The sequence below is a fragment of the Suncus etruscus genome, chromosome 2 (assembly GCF_024139225.1).
Source record: "Suncus etruscus isolate mSunEtr1 chromosome 2, mSunEtr1.pri.cur, whole genome shotgun sequence".
NCBI lineage: Eukaryota > Metazoa > Chordata > Mammalia > Eulipotyphla > Soricidae > Suncus > Suncus etruscus.
In genome coordinates, this window is record NC_064849.1 from 167,418,890 (window position 1) to 167,441,128 (window position 22,239).

Below are 22,239 nucleotides of genomic sequence, written 5' to 3' on the forward strand. Positions count from 1 at the left end.
GAACAGTGAGTTTGGGCATAAGAATTGTCAAAACACAATAATCACGGTGAGCAAGAAAAACATCAACAATAATATGAGAAGTCAAACCGGTGGAGCAAACAAAAAAGGTGAAATTTGGGGCAATAAGAAAAAGAGCTTGTTCATAAACATGAAATGTTTGATTGCAGGTTTCTAGCAAGGAAACGGGAGGAATCATTTGGGGGCCAAGGAGACAGAGTCCATACCTCACGACTTGTCCCACTGTCATTCCGTGTCTTTGAGGCTGTGTACCCCAGCAAAGGAGACCAGAGTCATTGGTGTAGAGGGGAGTTCCTAAGGCTGCAATGCCTTCATAGAACAGTGGGACCAGCGAGTAGCAAATCCAGCAGCATTCGTAGGGGGTTATGGAGAGAGCTTGGGCAGATGCATTTACCATTTGCAGGATGAGGTCAGCCGTGGAGACAGGTCCCGCAGGGATAGTAGGCTGGAACTTAGTAACAGCAGCAGTGGCAGCATCTGGCTTGGCTGTGAAGGAGCGGGGCAGAGGAGGGGGCAATGCCTTGGGCGGTGCCTGGGGTAAGAAGGGGCCACCACCGAAGGGGTGCAAAAGAGGATTGGGGCTAACAGCTATGGGGCGAGAAAAGGGGATTTCTTTAAGAAGTTTTATGGAAAAGGTAAAGCCCTTGTCATAGCCTGTACAGTAAAGGTGTAGGCCCCAAGTGAAAGTATTGTCCCAAGAGTATTTTTTGCCAGCTACGGTAAATTGGATATGCAACGGGTTGCACCGTCCTTTGTAGCAAGGATGCAAAGAACGTAATGGCCGCTTGATGGGGGGTCGAAGGCAGCGGACAGTGATAAAATCCCAGGAGGAAGAGGGTGTCCAATAAGTATCCCCAGTTGTTTCACAGCCCCAAGCAGCGCAAAAAAAGCTAAATCTGTCTCCACACCTGTGGGCTAAGAAGCGATCGTGTTGATCTCTATGGAAGCCTCCAGGACACACATAAATGGGTGTGTCAAGCAAGGATGAGCGGCTTAAAGCACTGTAGCAGCCGGGAGTAGCCTTGGGCTGAAGATCATTGCGAGGAGAAATAAAATCAGGGGTGACCCAGTAGTCGCTAGGCGTAGGAAGAACACACATATCAACAAAAAGATCCGGCCATGGGACTGTGGGAGCTATAATAGAGGTGGCATTGGCTACATAGCCAATCTCAGTAAGAATAACCCAGGTAAAGTTATAGACCTGGTAAGGGCCAGGAGTTGCAGCAAAGGCAGCAGGGGTGGGAGGGAAGGAGCTAAGAGTTAGGAAGAAGAGTAGTGGTAGGTTGTTTCGAGGGCTGTTAGGATCTGTATTCCCTTTGACTATGTCATAAGGGCTGAAGTTCTCCAGTGGTTAGTGTTAAATAGGGGCGTAGCCAAGTGATGTCCCCTAAAAGTATCTGAAGATCATTAAGCGTTTTTATGTGACCGGTCTGGATCTGAACCTTTTGAGTTTTAACTTGATTGGGGAGTAGTTCAAAGCCTAGAAACAGCTGTGGGGGATAGAGCTGTACTTTGTCCTTAGAAATAATAAATCCCCTAGCTGTGAGCTTACTTATGAGGTGTTCTGCTATTTTGTTTAATTTTTGAACATCCTGTTCAGCGATTAAAATATCATCAGTATAATGAATTATATATGCAGAAGGATAAGCAGTTCTGAGGGGGTCAATAGTTTGTGCTACAAATTTCTGGCGTAGCATAGGGCTATTTGCCAGGCCTTGCGGCAAAACCTTCCATTGATAGCGAGTGTTGGGCCCCGCACAGTTAACAATTGGCAGACTAAAAGCAAAACGTTTACTGTCATCTGGGTGGAGAGGAATGGAAAAGAAGCAGTCCTTTAAATCAATGATAATTTTAAAGCTATTTTTTGGAATGGCCACCGGGGAGGGCAGACCTAGCTGGAGCGCCCCCATAGGGACCATGGTTTTATTTATCTCCCGGAGGTCATGGAGCAGCCTCCATTTTCCTGATTTCTTTTTAATAACAAAGATGGGGGTGTTCCAAGGGGAGGTGGAGGGTTCAATGTGTCCTGCCTGGAGTTGCTCCTGCGCTAACAACTGGGCAACAGAAAGTTTTTCAGAAGACAGCGGCCACTGGCTAACCCAAACAGGGGAGTCAGACTTCCAAGTAATTTTATCTGCTTGGGTAGCAGGGGAGCCAGAAACCACCATCAAAAAGGCTGCTGAGGAGGATTGTAGCCTAGGCCATGCCAATCTAACTTAGGTGTGGCTTCAATTGGATTAAGCATACCTTGCAAATTCCTTCCAAGCCCTTTGTGCAACTCATACCCTTGGGCTAGCATTTGTTGCAGTACACGGGGGTCCTTGCACTTAATCAGATAAAGACCCATTTGTTCCATGAGATCTCGCCCCCACAAATTTATAGGGAGCTCAGGGATAATATAAGGTGTGATAGTGCCCTTGTCTCCCTCATCATCGACCCAGTTTAAGGGGCGAGACCTTAAAAGAACCTGCTTGACAGTACCAGCAACCCCGGAGACACTGTCAAGGGTGGGGAGGGCGGGCCAGTTAGAAGGCCAGAACTGGGGGCTAATACAGGTAGTGTCCGCCCCGGAATCTAGGAGCCCAGTAAAGGGTCTTCGTTCTATAGTAATATTTAGAAGGGGTCTTACTTTGCTGATAGCTTTAAATCAATAGACCTCGGAGGAGACAGGAGTGGAGGCACCTCGTGTCTTGGGGTGAGCCGGGAGGGTGGTATCTAAAGGTAGGGGCAGTGCTTGGGCTAGGCGTTGTCTTGGTAAAATTTGCACAGGCCCGTAAGGGGCAGTGGCTAGCAGCATAATTTCTCCTGTATAATCATTGTCTACCAAGGATGGCTGCACTATCAACCCTTTTATATTAGAGGAGGCACAGCCGATAATAAAAAAAGAACATCCCTGGAGGTGGGGGGCCAAAAACTCCAGTCTCTATGGTGACTACCTTGTCTTCAGGTGTCAATACTGCTGGGGTGGACACACACAAGTCCACTCCTGCGGAGCCTGGGGTGGCTCTGATAAGGGGGGCTGTTGTGGTGTAAGCTCTATCAAGTCCTGCTGGAGGTTGGGGTGGCTTTGGGCAGGAGCCACAAACTGCTGCATCGGGCGAGCCGGTCTCTGAAGCCCCATTGATACTGATTTTTGTGGGCCCTTGGGCCGGGCCCTTCCGCCATTTCCCTGATGGGGAGGAAGGGGGTTGCCTTCAATATCAGTCTTAGAATGGCAAGAGGCCACCCAGTGCTTGCCACGGCAGCATTGGGCACAGAGGGATGGTTTAGGCTCAGTGTTAGCTGTGGTGAGCACTTGGGAGTGCTTAGCCATAGGGCATGTCTTGACCCAGTGTCCCGGTTGACCGCATTTAAAACAGGTTTTTCCATTGGACTGGTTCTGAAACGCCACTGTGGCCTGGCCTATTTTATGTACAAAGTGGTCTGCCTCGCTAGACAGACGGATCATCTCGTTTAAAGGTTTTAGCTTATTTTGGCCACGAAGAATGGCTTTGCAGGTTTCATTAGCATTTTCGTAAGCAAGTTGTTTGACAAGGGAATTATTATAATCTGCAGAGCCCATAATCATTTCTATCGTTTGCAGGAGTCTGCTAATGAATTTATTGTAGGGCTCCTGTGGGCCTTGCACTGTTTGAGCCAGCAGAATGGTGGCCTGTCCACTTTTAGGCATGGCTCTCCAAGCCCGGAGGGCAGTAGCATTGATCTGAGCCAAACGAGCAACGGAAAGCCTCTGTTGCTGTTCTCTAAAGGAGGCAAAGGTTCCCTCTGCCGGTAAGCTGTTCATAGATATGATCTGGGAGGGTAAAACCTCCATCACCCAGGTTGGCCTGTTGCCTGCATCGGGCCAAAAAATTCGTCTCCCAAAGTATATAGTCAGAGCGTGGCAAGGTTGTGCTAGCAATTTCCTTCCATTCAGCAGGTAACAGTTCTCCATCTCGGACTGCCTTAAGGCAAGAGAGGGTATAGGGGGCATTATGGCCATAGGTATTTATGGCTTGAAAAAGGGTTTCTATAGGTTTGTGTTGGAGACGTTGGTATCTCCTAATCTCTGCCATGTGGTTGCCTACTGAAGGTGCAGGTTCAGGGTTATCAGGAAATTGTTGCGGCTCTTCCTGAATGTCCTCAAGGGACCTAGCTAAAGCCTGAGCCCTCTGGGCAGACTGGGCTCTATCTAGGCTGTGGCTGTGAGTCACAGTACCGGTGCCCCTTTGTTGGGATCGGCCCCGATCCTCTGGCAAGTGGGGTATGGGAGGGGGCAGGGAGGGGGTAGGCAAGGTAACTCGCTCGGGCTGTTGATTAAAAAATACAGGGAACTGATATAAGTCATCAGAGGCTTGAAGCCAGGCAATTTGTTCCTCCAGACTTTTATCTCCTTAAGTTCTCTTAATTGTGCCTCTAGGTCGGCCTTACATTTTTTGAAGTTAGAGGGGACAGTCTGCTGTGCTAGAACCTGGGGTGGATTAGGCAGGCGGTCTGCGCTATACGGAGGGGGGGGAGCGCAGGGAGAAAACCGGCCATGATCATAATGGGCGGCCTCGTCCTGCAGGGACAAATTGTCTTCAGTATCTAAAATCTCCTCCTTAGTGGGTGCGCTGGCAATTATGGGGAAAAAGCCCTTGGAGGGTTCCAAGTCTAAATCTATAAGGCTTTCTGTTTTGGGAGGGGTGCTGCTGGCCCAAGATTGACTGCGGGAAGCCATTTCTACCACGGCTTCAGCCTTTTCAACAATGTCCTTGTTAACGGGGCTTTCCCCAAAAGAGTCTAATTCTGTTCCCGTAATAATTTTTCCAAGAATAGTCCAATAGAACTGCATAACCTTTCTATCTTTCTCTTTACCATATTTGGTATAGTATTGCAAAACCTCATCACCAATTTGTTTCCAAGTACTGGTAACTATTCGGTGTCTAGTGACTACAAACCATGGACAAATATCATGGACACATATAAAAATTTTAATTAAGTCCTTTTTCTTCACTTTAACGTTTGTTTCACTCAGCTCTTTCTTGAGATCTTTAATAAAAACCTCTTCTTTAGATAAAGTAGCCCCCATTTTTCCAGGGCGATAGTCCCAAATCTCTGGGACGATTGAACGGCAGTGTTAGTGATCACTTAGTCTAACCTTCCTGCACCCCGCCCTTAATAGGGACTTACCGGCGACTTGTGGACAGGCTCCCGGGACTCGCGCCTTTGCCGTTCGGCCGGGTGTTCTGTTCTTCAAGCCTCACGCTGGGCGCCACTTGTGGCCTTCCAGGGACCCCGACCAGCGGGTAAAGCTGGGGACCACGTCAGTAATTCACAGTTCTCGAAGAAGAATCCGGCCTGAAATAGAAGAGGGACTGGGAAATAATGAGACTCGAGACGAGGGGATCCGATCAGGAGTCCCTTTAATGAAAGAAAAATTAGACCTTTTATAGACAATGCAAAACAGAAAGAGTAGGGGCGAGGTGCAGTAGGAATTGTTGTAATTTTCCACAGGAACATCTTGATTTTCCAAGGTTAATAAGATTATCATCAGTCAAGAGATTTACATTATTTTTGAGCAACAAAGTACAAAATCTAATCTCAGCTTGGGCCTTTTGACCCCTGTCTTTACAAGGACATCTTGGAGCCTAGTAATTCCCTAGCTCTAGGCTATTTCTATTTCTTTGGGTCCAAGGGCAAGGAAGGCCACATGCAGCTTGTAAGCACTTTGGCTAAGACTTTCAGAAACTCCATTTTGATTAGTGAGAGGGCTTTTTAATTATTCCAAACAGTCTCCAACAGAGAGTGCTCAAGGAACTCAGAATTGAGCTGCCATTTGACCCAGCAATTGCTCTCCTGGGTATCTACCTCCAACCAGGAAGGACATTCATCCCAAAATATGTGTGCACCCCACTATTTATCGCAGCACTCAGTATAATAGCCAAGTCTTGGAACCAACCTCGATGCCCAACAACAGATGAGTGGATCATTAAGATGTGGTATCTATACACAATGGAATACTACATGGCAGTAAGAAATGATTCAATCACAGACTTTGCAGCAACATGGATGGACCTTGAACATATTATGTTAAACGAAGTAAGTCAGAAGATGAAAGATAAACACAGAATGATAACACTATTCTGAATCAACTAGAGACTACACCATATATACAACTAATATTCAAAGCTCAAATAACAGGATTTAACAGAGTAGAAACTCCGAACACTGAAATACCACACATATACTGGGCAGAAGTGCCCAGAACACATGAAAGAGGAGCATCGTAAACTCTCGACCACAAATTAAGCCATAAAGAAACCAACATCTGCAGAAACAGCAGCGTAGAGTGAACAGGTATTTAATCAGCCTGATACTGCAAAGGCTCATAATAATCTCTTAGGGATCTTATACAAGGTTACACGTAAAGAATACCATGGGAAATCACTGACTACAACCGAAGTGTTTCAAAATAATAGGTGTTAATGCCTTAAGCTTAATATGTTCAAAATAACCCCTCAAACTTTTCTGTCCACAGGTGTTCTTGGATACAAAGGATGGACAATCTAAGATGGCATCTCAGAACTAAGCCACACGAGATACTATACCCAGGTTGCGTTACAAAATTGTCTGGACAAAACTTTTTGACACACCCTTTATTTCTAGGGCATACCTTCTTTTAGGACCTGAATCATGTGACCAGCCAGACCACCGAAGCAGCAACGGTGACCTGCAGACTTATACTTAAGGGGCCCACTCATCGTACATATTAAAGCAAAATGACATGCCCCCACTCTTTTCACCTCTCTTCTTACTACTCCCTCTTCCTTTTCTAAATTCCCTATCTAATCTTATTTTCCTCTTTCTTCCTTTCTGCCCCTGCCAAATACTCTCCCCTATACCCCCTCCAGAAATCCAACTACCCCTTCACCCCTCAATCCCATCCAGATTTTCCAATTTATTAAAACTCTTCACCCTCAGTTCTTAATCAAGACTGACCTCCTACTACAACAAACCGTACCCAGCACCCGAGCAAAGGGACATCTGCTCAAACATCTGCTCAAACCCTCACCTTGTCCCTGGCAGGAAAAGACAACCAACACCCCTAACTGACTCATACTGTGTGACTCTCCCTACCTACTTATCCTATAGTGGACTCTTGTTGGATACAAGCCCTAAAAGGACTCCCATTGCAAGAACTTTACACAAGGCCCCCTAAAATCTTTTGCCAATCTCAGGAAGGTCAGGGTGTGCGATGAAAAGGTGCCTGGGAACCCATACCCCACAAGAAAATCTCAAAAGGCAATGGGGAAACATTTACTTCCATCATAAGTATAAGACCTGTATAACACTAGCTCTTTATTTTTTATTTCATTTTACTTACATTTTTCACTATACATATATGAACAAATATATATTTTTTATTTCTGTCTTTAAGTTTTTTGGGTGTGTGACTTGTTTCTCTGTTTTTTCACCCCCAAATGTACCGGCAATATAATGAAGCACCATTTCTTCCTGCAAAGGAACACTAAAAAAGGGAAAATCCCATGTATATAAACAAGCTCTTATTTACTAGAGATAAGAACTCATACTTATTTACAATACAGGGGAATCTCCCACCTTGAAAATCTGTCATGTGGATTCATCTTAGATGCCAGAAAATTATACACCAACCATTCAGACCTCAATCCTGAACCCCAGACATAGAATCAACACAGTTCTTCACAACAGCCACAGGAACCAAAGCCCACCTGGGACATCCTGAATACTACTCGATCTCCAACATGTGCCAGTTCTAATATGAGATCTGACAATGAGGAAATTGGGAACAAATGGACATAAGAACAGGTTATCCTACCTTACCAACTAATGATAAACCAAATTGAAAGACTTACTACACTATGGGCTGTGCAAAAGCCAAGAACATGATCTACAGAAGACTGGCTGATAGAACCATGACCGGGCAGTATGTATTCTGGGACCAACAAGAAAGCCCTAGTCTAGGGTCTGGTCTACGCCCTACATAACAAACATGACCTACAACGCCAGAGTCCTGACCGAGGCAATTGCAACTGAATGGGTCTTCTGTAATCATAACGAAAGATGATATCCCAGACTCCATCCGAGCTTCAGCGCAAGGACCAAGACCACTAACCACAGAAGACAGATTAAAATGACATCGAGGAAACAGAACTTCTAAAATCACAAAGAAAGTCATCACCATAAGTTCCACTCCTTGACCTGTGCACAAACTGAGACCCCTAGATTTAGAGGTCTGTCTTTATCATCCAGATCGGAGCAGAAGTCTTCCATAGGGCACAAAAACACCAAGGGGAGAGTAAATGAACGTGAAAGGAGTCTATAGATAATCCCATGACAATATATTCCAAGGGTAGGGAAACCCTGTATCTCTTAGGCCAAGGGGATTCCCATTTCAGATGATCCCAACATTTACTGTGCCTATGCGGGGACGGGAGGAGAGACAAAAAACACTAAATAATCCTTTTTTTTTAATTTTTTAATTTTTTATTTTTTTCTAGTTTTGATCAAATTCTTTGTTTTGGGATAAATGTTGAAGTCGTTGTCCATTTTTTAATTATATATTTACTTTTTATTTCTTCTTTTCTCTTCTTCCTCCTTGTGCCTTGTCATATTTCCTATCTCAAGACCATGACAACTATGTGGTGCATATTTTTATGGCTGCAGTGATCACTGAATATCTTTTTGATTCCTCTTTTTGAACTGCTGTGGTGTTTCACCTTCTTCTTTTCCCCATCGTCTCTCAAACCAAGGATGAGAGCCTCTAGAATGACTCCGCTCATAGTCGGCATAGTTGATTTTTACCCCATTATATTACTTTTCTCTTCCTCAAACAAATCCACATAACTTGATCTTTCTAGTTTCGCCTCCCAACTAGAGGGGGCAATAATGGAGGCACCAAGACCAAACAGTTATAAGCCCACTAAGTAATTAACTAGACACAGAGGGGATCACAAATTCTAGCAGCCCCTGGTCAGAAGAGTGGAGGATATGGGAGGCAGGATGGAGCGGTTGTGGGAGGACAATTTGGTGGTGGGAATTCCCCTGATTCAATGTAAATATGTACCTGGAATATTACTGTGAATGATATGTAAGCCACTACAATTAAAATAAAAATTATGTTTAAAAAAGGTAGGTGATAAGCTTAACACTTATGTTTGGAAACAATACTCTGTCTTTCTTCTCTCTCTCATATCTGCAAGAGTCTTCTTTTCACTTACATAATTTATACTTCAAAATGAAATAGCTATCCTTTAAGCCATGTCAAGTTGAAAGTATTTAAACACTTTATTCATCAAAATTGAATATCAATTCTTCCTGAAGCTTTTCCAATTGATTATTTTATGAGAGAAACAGTGCTTGCAAGAATTATGTCATTTTTCTTCCCTCCATTTTAAATTTAAGATAGTCACATTGCCATTTCCTATATTATATACAATTTGGCTTTATTGAATTACTTGCCATTTGATTTTTTTGAATAAATCAATTGCATTATAATTGGCATTGAGAATTTTGCCTTATGCAGAAACTAAATTGTCATGTTCCACTTTAATAGAAAAATATAGTGTAATTTTTAGTTATTTTAAATCATAAAATAAGATAATATTTTCAATAGCTTATGTACAAAATATTGATCAGATAAAAATTTGACTATCATATTACCTATTACTGAATTCTTCATACTTTTTAACATAAATACCTTATCTTGATTCTAAAAAATATTTTCTGTTTAAAACTACCTTTTTTAAATTTGAAAATTAATTATGTTTTTTTTGAGTTACTGATAGACTTAAATATAAAACTAATTATTTTATAATGACTACAATACAAAGACTATACTAAAGTATTAATGTAATAGTTTAGATGATTGTAGCCATAGGTATGATGTATATTTTTTAAATACTTGGATCCAGATATCAAAAGTTAAAATATTAATGACAAAACAGAACTTTATAAACTTAATTTAAAATTAACTTAAAAATTCTTCAAATAACATTCTACAAGTATCTTAAATTAGTCCTACAACATGATATAGTATCTCTCCTTAAAAAACAAAGAGAGAAGAAATATATTATTATGCTTTTACTAAGCTCTTGATCTTGTTTAGTCTAGTAGCCCTCATAAAAATTACTTTATATGGTTCCAAAAATGCTCTCTCACTTTCATTCATTGTTCTCAATGAGAACTATTACTTTTTTTTTTTTTTTGGTTTTTGGTTTTTGGGTCATACCTGGCCATGCTCAGGGGTTACTCCTGGCTCCATGCTCAGAAATCGCTCCTGCATGCAAGACATATGCCTTACCTCTATGCTTCTGAGAACACCATTTCTAAGTTGTATTTTTATCAAGAAGACTTTCATAATGTAAGTGTTATCACTGTCATTGGATTGTCTCCAAATGTAGTCATCTTAAAGGAAGGAGACAATGTCATAAAATATATCCATAGAAAGATACAAAGGCATTTGTAATAAATCCTAAAGTATAAATGAAAGAAATTTATTAGAATGGATTTTTTAGAGTCTTATCAGCATTAATACTCTTTGTTCTACCACATTCCTCTTCCAGGGAAATGGGAGAATTTGGATCACAAAGTGATGCTCAGTCACTATCCTGTCTCTGTACTATGTGACCTCTGCTACACAGGGACTATATGTGGTATAGGGAATTGAACAGATATAGGCAGCATGCAAAGCAGAAACTTTACACTTGTAATATTTCCTCAGCTAATCACCATACTCATTTTAAGACACTTATATTTTCTCTAGAGGGCATTGTGCTTCTTTTGTATTTTTAAACTTTTCTTTAATGTATTTTATTTAAACACCTTAATTATATACATGACTGTGTTTAGGATTCAGTCATGTAAAGAACACCATCCATCACCAGTGCAACGTTCCCATCACCAATGTCCCAAATATCCCTCCTCCTAACCCGACCCCCGCCTGTACTCTAGACAGGCTTTCCTTTTCCCACATACATTCTCATTATTAGGACAGTTCAAAATGTAGTTATTTCTCTAGCTAAACTCATCACTCTTTGAGGTGAGCTGTAACTTCCAGCTCTTTTCACATTTGTGTCTGAAAATTATTATTGAAAGAATGTCTTTCATTTCTCTTAAAATCCATAGATGAGTGATACCATTCTGCACTTTTATCTCTCTCTCTCTCTCTGACTTATTTCACTCCGCATAATAGATTCCGTGTACATCCATGTATAGGAAAATTTTATTACTTCATCTCTCCTGACAGCTGCATAATATTCCATTATGTATATGTACCACAGCCACTCCTCTGTTGAAGGGCATCTTGGTTGTTTCCAGAGTCTTGCTATGGTAAATACTGCTGCAATGCATATAGGTGTAAGGAAGGGGTTTTTGTATTGTAATTTTGTGTTCCTAGGGTATATTCCTAGGAGTGGTATAGCTGGATTGTATGGGAGCTCGATTTCCAGTTTTTGGAGGAATCTCCATATCGCTTTCCATAAAGTTTGAACTAGATGGCATTCCCACCAGCAGTGGATAAGAGTTCCTTTCTCTCCACATCCCTGCCAACAGTGTTTATTCTCATTCTTTGTGACGTGTGCCATTCTCTGTGGTGTGAGGTGGTACCTCATAGTTGTTTTGATTTGCATCTCCCTGATGATTAGTGATGTGGAGCATTTTTTATGTGTCTTTTGGCCATTTGTATTTCTTCTTTGTCAAAGTGTCTATTCATTTATTCTCCTCATTTTCTGATGGGATTAGATGTTTTTTCCTTGCAAATTTCTGTCCGTGCCTTGTATATTTTGGAGATAAGCCCCCTATCGATGGGTATTGGGTGAATAGTTTCTCCCACTCAGTGGGTGGCTCTTGTATCCTGGGCACTATTTCCTTTGAGGTGCAGAAGCTTGTCAACTTAATATATTCCCATCTGTTAATCTCAGCTTTCACTTGCTTGGAGAGTGCAGTTTCCTCCTTGAAGATGCCTGTAGTCTCAATGTCCTGGAGTGTTTTGCCTATGTGTTGTTCTATATATATTATGGTTGGGGTCTGATATCTAGGTGTTTAATCCAATTGGATTTTAACTTTGTACATTATGTTAGCTGGGGGTCTAAGTTCAATTTTTTGCAAGTGGCTAGCCAGTTGTGCCAAGACTACTTGTTGAAGAGGCTTTCTTTGCTCCATTTAAGATTTCTTCCTCCTTTATCAAACATTAGGTGATTGTATGTCTGGGGAACATTCTCTGAGTATTCAGGCCTATTCCACTGACCTGAGGGCCTGTCCTTATTCCAATACCATGCTGTTTTGATAGCTATTGCTTTGTAGTAAAGTTTAAAGTTGGGGAAAGTAATTCCTCCCATATTCTTTTTCACAATGATTGCTTTAGCTATTCTAGGGTGTTTATTGTTCCAAATGAATTTCAAAAGTGCCTGTACCACTTCTTCGAAGAATGTCATGGGTATCTTTAGAGGGATCGCATTAAATCATTATTTGGGGTGTATTGCCATTTTGATGATGTTGATCCTGCCAATCCATGAGCAAGATATGTGTTTTCATTTCAGCGTGTCCTCTCTTATTTCTTGGAGCAGAGTTTTATAGTTTTCTTTGTATAGGTCTTTCACATCTTTAGTCAAGTTGATTCCAAGATATTTGAGTTTCTTTGGTACTATTGTGAATGGGGTTGTTTTCTTAATGTCCATTTCTTCCTTATTACTAATGGTGTACAGAAAAGCCATTGACTTTTGTGTGTTAATTTTGTAGCCTGCCACTTTGCTATATCAATCTATTATTTCTAGAAGCTTTTTGGTAGTCTTTAGGGTATTCTAAGTAGAGTATCATGCCATCTGCAAAGAGTGAGAGTTTGATTTCTTCCTCTCCTATCTGGATTCCCTTGATATCTTTTTCTTGCCTAATAGCTATAGCGAGTACTTCCTGTGCTATGTTGAATAGGAGTGGTGAAAGAGGACAGCCTTGTCTTGTGCCAAAATTTAGAGGAAAGGCTTTCAGTTTTTCTCGATTGAGGACAGTATTTGCCACAGTTGTTCCTGATCTTCACTCAATGTTCTATTCATGTTCAGAAGAAATATTAAAACTGTTAATAATGATGTTTGAGGACTTTCTTTTTGTGAAATCCCATTTGCAGCTCTGCCTCACCCCTACTTTGCATCCTGTGGCCTCCAGGTTAATTGAGTTTGAGACCTAACTAAAGCATTTGCTTTAACTATTATAATTTAATTCCTAATCTGTACTGTATGATGCTTTTAAATTTCTTAGTTTCTTTTACTAAGATGCTCTCTTTTCTACTGATCTATACACTGAAAATAAGTGTAAAAATGCCACAAAGTAGGGGGTTTCTGAACAAGAATGGAAGAAGAGTGAAGAATTGACAAGAAGAAGAAAGTATTCTTGGTGAAGCTATATGAACACAGCATCAAAAGCATTGGAAGCTAATTTTATTGTGCTATTCTCATTTAAATCTCTCAAGTTAGTTTCAAAGGACTTTTTACTACTGTGCTTCACAAGTTTAAATATATCTTATGAAGGAAAAAATAGTAGAACATGATTTAAGAAACACAATGCCGGTGTGTGTCTGTCTACTGTCCTGTTGCATGAACCTCTTGGGAGTGGGGCGAAAAGAGGCTCCAGAAAACTTGCACTCCCAGAGGCCAATTCTAGGGCGTGAATGCCAAGGAACTGCTACATAACATGAAAACCGGCTATAAGCAGTAATTTACAGAAGCCATGTCCCCTGTTTGTGACGTCAGGCTGGAAAAATCCAAGAAACTACGCCTGCCCAGTGGGGCCCGAATGTGAAAAATTGTGAGTGCTGCCTGTGTGTGTCTCTCTACTGTCCAGTTGCGTAAACCTCTTGGGAGGGGGCTGAAAAGAGGCTCCAGAAGAGCATTTTGGCTCCGCTTCGCTACATGGCCATATGCTCTTTCTAAGGAAAAAACACCATCGCAACAAGAAGAAAAAATCACACTAAGAACTGTGCTGGAACACTGAAGCCCAGCATTTCTCTCCAGACTGTTTTCTCTGCTGCGTGCTCAGGCCTAAGATTTGATCCTGTGTGAGGCTTCATTCACGGAGGACTCCCCTCCCTTGGAGGCAAGTTGACCCATCCAGAAAGGGCAGAGCCAGAGGAGTGTGGCTGCCTGCATCATTTAGCCAATGAATACCACCACAACATGTAGAAAAACCCACAATACAAGTGTGACAATGGGGAAAAAATGCAGGCCAGCATCAGAGCATCAGACATAGAGGATGATGATGACAATTGTGATGACCAGATAATGACCAACCAACTAATCAACCTCTCAGATAAGGACTTTAGACTAGCAATATGGAAGATGCTCAAAGAACTCAAAGAAACCATGGATAGAGTTGAAGAAAACACTACTAAGAACCAATAAAATATAAAGACAGAAATCACAAAACTCCAAAGTGAAATAATATGTCAACTAACAGGCCTGAAAAACTCAGTATACAAAGTGAATGACAAAATGGATAAGCTCTGGGACAGGGTATCAGAAGCTGAGAATAGACTTGGTGTGTGGAAGACGAGATAAATAACAATTCCATACCATGGGAGAGATTGAAAAAAAACTTAAAGCAAATGAACAATAAAAAAATTAGTCAATAAATGAGAACAAAAAAATAGAAGTCTATGATATGCTCAACAGAAACAACTTAAGAATCATTGGAATCCCAGAGACCAGGAAGAAAATTTCCAGGAAGAATCAACAGTCAAGAATACTATTAAAGATAAACTTCCAGAGCTAAATAATATATGTGATCAAATCCTGGATGCACAAAGTGTACCAACCAAAAGAGACCCCAGAAAAGATACCTCCTCAATGCACATCCTAGTCACAATGACGATTCCCACAGATAGAGACAGAATTCTGAAAACAGCAAGATCAAAAAGGGAAATTACATTCAAGGGAGCATCCTTCAGATTTACAGTAGACCTCTCACCAGAAACACTCAAGGCCAGAAAGCAGTGGTGGGATATTGTGACAAGACTGAATGAAATAAATGCTTCACCTAGAAAACTGTACCCAACAAAACTCACTTTCCGGTTTGACGGAAAAATACATGGTTTCACAGACAAAAAAGAGCTCAGAAACTTTACAGACTCAAAACCAGTCTTAAGAGAAAAACTGAAAGACCTAATTTAAGACAAGACTAACCAAAAGATACACCATATTTTGATATAAAGATGACATTAAATCCAAGGACAATTCTTTCTCTCAATGTCAATGGAATAAATGTACCAGTTAAGAGACACAGAGTGGCTAAATGGATCAAAAAACTCAATCCAACCTTCTGCTGCCTACAAGAAACGCACCTGAATAGTCAGAACAAACATAGACTCAAAATTAAAGGCTGGAGAAAAATTATCCAAGCTAACAACACCCATAAAAAAGCTGGAGTGGCCATTCTAATATCAGATAATGCAAACGTTATACTCAGGAAGGTTGTAAGGGATAAAGATGGACATTTTATATTAATTACGTGGTATGTAGAGCAGAAAGAATTACCTTTCCTAAACATATATACACCGAATGAGGGGCCAGCAAAATATTTAATACAATTGTTGACAAATCTGAAAAATAGTATCAATAATAGCATAATAATTGTGGGGGACCTCAACACGGCTTTGTCAACACTGGATAGGTCAACCAGACTAAAACCCAACAAGAATATACTAGGCCTGAGAAGAGAAATGGAAGAAAGAGGCCTAGTGGAGATATATAGGACACTCCATCCCCAGAAACCTGGATACACATTCTTCTCCAATGTACATGGGACATTCTCCAGGATAGACTATATGCTGGCATATAAAACATACCTCCATAATATCAAGAGGATAGAAATTTTGCAGACTACCTTCACTGACTACAAGGCTCTAAAATTATTTGTGAATTCCAAAGGAACGCAGAAAGAAAACTTTAACACCTGGAAGTTAAACAGCCTCATACTGAATAACCAGTGGGTCCAAGATAAAATCAAGGGGGAAATCAAAAGTTTCCTGGAAACAAATGACAATAAAGACACAAACTATCAGAACTTTTGGGACACAGCAAAATCTGTACTGAGAGGAAAATTTATAGCTTTGCAAGCACACATCAGGATGGAAGAAGGAGCTTAACTGAGTAGCTTAATGACACAGCTAATAGAACTAGAAACTACTCAACAAAAGGACCCAAAAATAGGGAGACAGGAGGAAATAACAAAGCTGAGAGCAGAAATCAACGAAGTGGAAACCCAAAAAACAATTCGAAAGATCAACGAAAGCAGAAGTTGGTTCTTTGAAAAAATAAACAAGATTGATAGACCACTGGCAAAACTAACATAGAAAGAGAGAGAGAAACTTGATAACTTGTATTAGGAATGAAAAAGGAGAGATCACTGCTGATATGACAGAGATTCAAAGGGTAATCAGAAACTATTTTGAGAAACTCTACGCCACTAAAAATGAGAACCTGGAAGAAATGGATAAATTCTTAGACTCTTAAAATCTTCCAGGGTTGGAGGGACCCCGGCGGGCCGGCTGGAGGAGTGAGTGAGGGAATTTCTGTCTCTTTGCGCTGGTGTCTGGGTCGGACCCTTTCCCCAGGGACCCCGGCTGGCCGGCTGGAGGAGTGAGTGAGGGAATTTCTGTCTCTTTGCGCCGGTGTCTGGGTCGGACCCTTTCCCCAGGGACCCCGGCGGGCCGGCTGGAGGAGTGAGTGAGGGAATTTCTGTCTCTTTGCGCCGGTGTTTGGGTCGGACCCTTTGGCGGGCTGGCTGGAGGAGTGAGTGAGGGAATTTCTGTCTCTTTGCGCGTGGCATTTGGGACGGACCCTTCCCCAAGGAACCCCTGCGTGCCAGCCGGAGAGGGTTGAGTGACTCCCTTCCCCCAGGTGGGTGACTAGAAAGTCAAGTTGAGCGACCCGAACAGACGGGAGAGATAGGGCCAGCCATCTGGACTTGCAGGGGAACTAGAGCAGTCCACCTCCCTGGACCCTGGAGTGGACCAGGGACTCCCCAAGGGTGAGGACAGAGCCTGAAGGGTTGGACTGAGGGAACCCTTCAAGGGAGGCGTGGAGGGGGCGGAGCTCCATTGACTCCCAGAGAAAGGAGGGGGGACTGAGAGCTAGGCTCAACAGCGCCAGTAACCATTGTGGCCAGGAGTGGAACTGCACCGCTGACAGAAATAAGGAGCAGAAAGGGACAAGACCCACAGCAGGAAGGCTGCACTCTAGGTAGCAAAGGGGAGGAGAAAGGGCTAGGCCCAACAAACTCACCCAACAGGCCCCTCTAGAAACACCTTCAGGAAGGGGACCAAAGCAGGCCAAAATTAGAAGCCAAAGCACTCCAAAATACACCATTAAATACAAAGAACAATGTGTAAAGCAAGGAAATCGCTAATAACTGGAGACACCATGACAAACCCTATCAAATTTCCAAGTCCACCAAAGCGCACAGATCCACGGGAAGAAGACCTAAAAGCAGTCATGAGGAAGGAAATGCAAGAATTACTAAAAGAATTAAAAGAAACCCTAACAACCGAATATAAAAAATCCATGGACGAACGAATCAGCCAAATTAAAGAAGAAATGTCAAAGAACATGAGAGAGTCCATACAAAAAGAAGTGAAGGAATTAAAAGACAAGGTAACAAGCCTTACGAGCAGAAACACAGAGTTGGAGAAGCACATAGAAGAACTCGAAGGAAAACTGCAATCAAAAAATGATCAAGAAACCAACAAAGAAATAAAAGGCAAAGCACTGGAAGGAAAAATCCAATATCTAATCAACAAGGACAAAAGAAACAATCTAAGAATTGTGGGTATACCAGAAGGGGAGGAAATAGGGAAGGGGGTAGAACAGGTAGTCGGGGAGATAATAACAGAGAACTTTCCCACCCTCTGGAAAGACAATTCAGGACAAATCCAAGAAGTCAAGAGAGTCCCTAATAAAGTAGACCCCAATAAACCCACACCAAGACACATAATAATCCAAATGGCAAAAAACAAAGAGAAAGAAGAACTCCTGAAAGCAATAAGGGAGAAAAAAAACCTCAAGTACAAAGGAAAGGACATAAGAATCAAACCAGATCTCCCATTTGAAATAATTCAAGCAAGAAGACAGTGGAATGACATATTTAAACGACTGAATGAAAGAAATTTCCAACCCAGGGTCCAATACCCAGCAAAACTATCATTCATATGGGAGGGCAGACTAAAAACATTCTCAAACATGAATGAACTTGAACTATTTGTGCAAACTAAGCCGATCCTAAGCGGCTTACTCAGAGAAGAATTACACAATCCAAACCCCCGATTGTAACAACAACCACTCCACACAATACAACTGTACAACAGTCCTCTCTATCAATAATTTCCCTAAATGTAAACGGACTAAACTCTCCAATTAAAAGACACATAGTAGAGAACTGGGTTAGGAAAAATAAACCGGACTTCTGCTGTCTGCAAGAAACACACCTACAGCTACAGGATAAGCACAGGCTTAGAATAAAAGGATGGAAAGTAATTATTCAGGCCAATGGAAAACAAAAAAGAGCAGGGACAGCCATTCTTATATCAGACCAAATTGTATTCAACCTCAAGAAAGTGATCAGAGACAAAGAGGGTCACTACTTACTGGTCAGGGGAACATTAGATCAAGAAACACTAACCCTGGTCAACATCTATGCACCTAGAGTCACCAAAATATGTGAGGCAACTACTGGCAAACCTGGAGAAACACATGAAGGGAATTGTGATAATAGTAGGGGACCTCAATACTCCACTATCACCACTGGACAGATCCTCCAAGCAGAAAAATAGCAAAGAAATAAGAGCTCTAAATGAAAAATTAGAAGATTTAGGGCTAACAGACTTATATAGAGCCCTCCATCCCCAGAAAGCAGAATACACATTCTTCTCAAACCCACATGGAACCTTCTCCAGAATAGACCATGTCTTAGGATACAAAGCCAACCTATGTAAGATCACAAAGGTAAGGATCATTAGAAGTACCATTTCAGATCACTATGCAACAGAGCTTAAAATTGATGTCAAGAAGAAGCAATGGAGGAAAACTAATACCTGGAGACTAAACAACATGCTGCTTAACAACAGCTGGATCAAAGAACAACTCAAGGAAGAAATAAAAAGATTCCTTGAGACAAATGACAATGAAGAGACAACATGTCAAAATCTATGGGACACAGCAAAAGCAGTAATTAGGGGGAAACTCATAGCAATACAGGCCTATGTCAAGAAACAGGAAAACAACAAAACCAACAGTTTAAAAGATCACCTCAAAGAATTGGAACAACAGCAACAGAGAAATCCAACCACAACCAGAAGGCAAGAAATAATAAAAACCAGAGCAGAAATAAACAACATCGAAACTAAGAAAACAATACAAAAAATCAATGAGACCAGGAGTTGGTTTTTCGAAAAAATAAACAAGATAGACAAACCATTGGCAAGACTCACCAAAAAAAAGAGGGAAAACACCCAAATCACTAGGATCACAAATGAAAAGGGAGAGATTACAACAGAACCTCAAGAAATACAACATATCATGAGATCATATTATGAACAACTATACTCAACTAGGCTAGAGAACCCAGTAGAAATCGACAGATTCTTGGACAAACACCCTCCTCCAAGACTGGAAAAGGAAGATCTAGAAAGTCTAAACAGACCAATCACTTCAGAGAAAATTGAAGAGGTAATTAAAAAACTCCCTAAGAACAAATGCCCAGGCCCAGATGGATTTACAGGTGAATTCTATCAAACATTTAAAGAAGACCTATTACCACTGTTCCAAAGGCTTTTCCAAACCATAGAAAAAACAGGAATCCTCCCCAACTCCTTTTATGAGGCTAATATCACACTCATTCCCAAAGAAGGCAAAGACACCACCAAAAAAGAAAACTACAGACCAATCTCACTAATGAACATAGATGCAAAGATACTCAACAAAATCTTAGCAAACCGAATCCAACACTTCATCAAAAAGATCATACATCACGACCAAGTGGGTTTCATACCAGGAATGCAAGGCTGGTTCAACATACGCAAATCAATAAACATGATACATCACATCAACAACATGAAAGACAAAAACCACATGATCATATCAATCGATGCCGAGAAGGCATTTGACAAAATCCAACATCCTTTCATGTTAAAGACACTCAGCAAAATAGGGTTAGAAGGAACCTTCCTCAAGATAGTTACAGCTACTTATGAAAAGCCTACAGCCAACATTATACTTAATGGCGAGAAACTAGAAGCATTCCCACTAAGGTCAGGAACTAGGCAAGGCTGTCCACTCTCTCCACTCTTATTCAATATAACCTTAGAAGTCCTAGCAATAGCAATCCGACAAGAGAAGGGAATCAAAGGAATTCAAGTAGGGAAAGATGAACACAAGCTAGCTCTATTTGCCGACGATATGATGATATACATCAAAAACCCTAAAGAGTCCACAGTAAAACTCCTAGAAACAATCAACCAATACAGCAAAGTGGCTGGATACAAAGTCAATACACAAAAGACAGTAGCGTTTCTATATACAAACAATGAAGTTGAGGAGAGAGAGATTAAAAATACAATCCCATTTAAGATAGTATCAAAAAATATCAAGTATCTAGGAATAAACCTTACAAGAGAAGTGAAAGACCTTTACCAGGGAAACTTCAAAACACTTCAGAAAGAAATTGAAGAAGATCTAAAGAAATGGAAGAACATCCCATGCTCATGGATAGGTAGAATTAACATAGTCAAAATGACTATCTTACCCAAACTTCTATATAGATTTAATGCAATCCCTATCCAAATTCAGACACAATTCTTTAAAGAAATAGAACAATCAATCACAAAATTCATCTGGAACCACAAAAGATCCAGGATAGCCAAACACATACTGAAAAACAAGAAGCTGGGAGGCATCTCCTTACCTAACTTGAAACTATACTATAAAGCCATAGTAATTAAAACAGCATGGTACTGGAACAGAGACAGGAGCTCAGACCAGTGGATCAGAACAGAATTCCCAGACATAAACCCCCAGATATACAGCCAACTAATATTTGATAAAAGAGGCAAGAATCTGAAATGGAACAAAGAAAGCCTATTCAACAAATGGTGTTGGTACAACTGGAAAACCACATGTACGAAAGTGAAAATTGACCCATACCTCACTCCTTATACAAAAGTCAACTCAAAATGGATCAAAGACCTTGAAATCAGACCCGAATCTATAAAGTTTATCGAGAATAAAATAGGCAGAACACTCGAAGACCTATATATCAAAAAGGTCTTTGAGAACGGAGCACCAATGGCAAGAACGTTAGCATCAAATATAAACAAATGGGACTACATCAAACTAAAAAGCTTCTGCATGGCAAAAGAAACCCTACTTAATACAAGAAGACAGCTAACAGAATGGGAAAAAATCTTTTCACTTGACATATCAGATAAAGGGCTGATATCTAGAACATACAAAGCACTCAGAAAGCTGAGCCCCTCAAAACCAAATAAAGCCATAGAAAAATGGGGAAATGAAATGAATAGACACTTCTCTGAGGAAGACAGAAGGATGGCCAACAAACACATGAAAACATGCTCACCTTCACTCATCATCAGGGAGATCCAAATCAAGACAACAATGAGATACCACCTTACACCAGTGAGGTTGGCTCACATCAAAAATAATGGAAACAACCTTTGTTGGCGAGGATGCGGTATGAAAGGAACTCTCATCCACTGCTGGTGGGAATGCCCCCTAGTCCAACATCTATGGAGAAAAGTCTGGAGAGTGCTCAAAGAACTCAGAATTGATCTGCCATTTGACCCAGCAATTGCTCTACTAGGCATATACCCACAAGATGGAAGGACATTCATTCCAAAATATATATGCACCCCACTATTTATTGCAGCACTCAGTATAATAGCCAAATCTTGGAACCAACCTCGATGTCCAACAACAGATGAATGGATCATTAAGATGTGGTACATATACACAATGGAATATTACATGGCAGTCAGAAACGATACAATCACAGACTTTGCAGCAACATGGATGGACCTAGATCATGTTATGTTAAACGAAGTAAGTCAGAAGACAAAAGATAAACACAGAATGGTAGCACTATTCTGAAACACCTAGAACACATATTTTATACACAACTAAATCCTATCAAATAACAGGGTAGAAACTCCGAACACTGTAATAG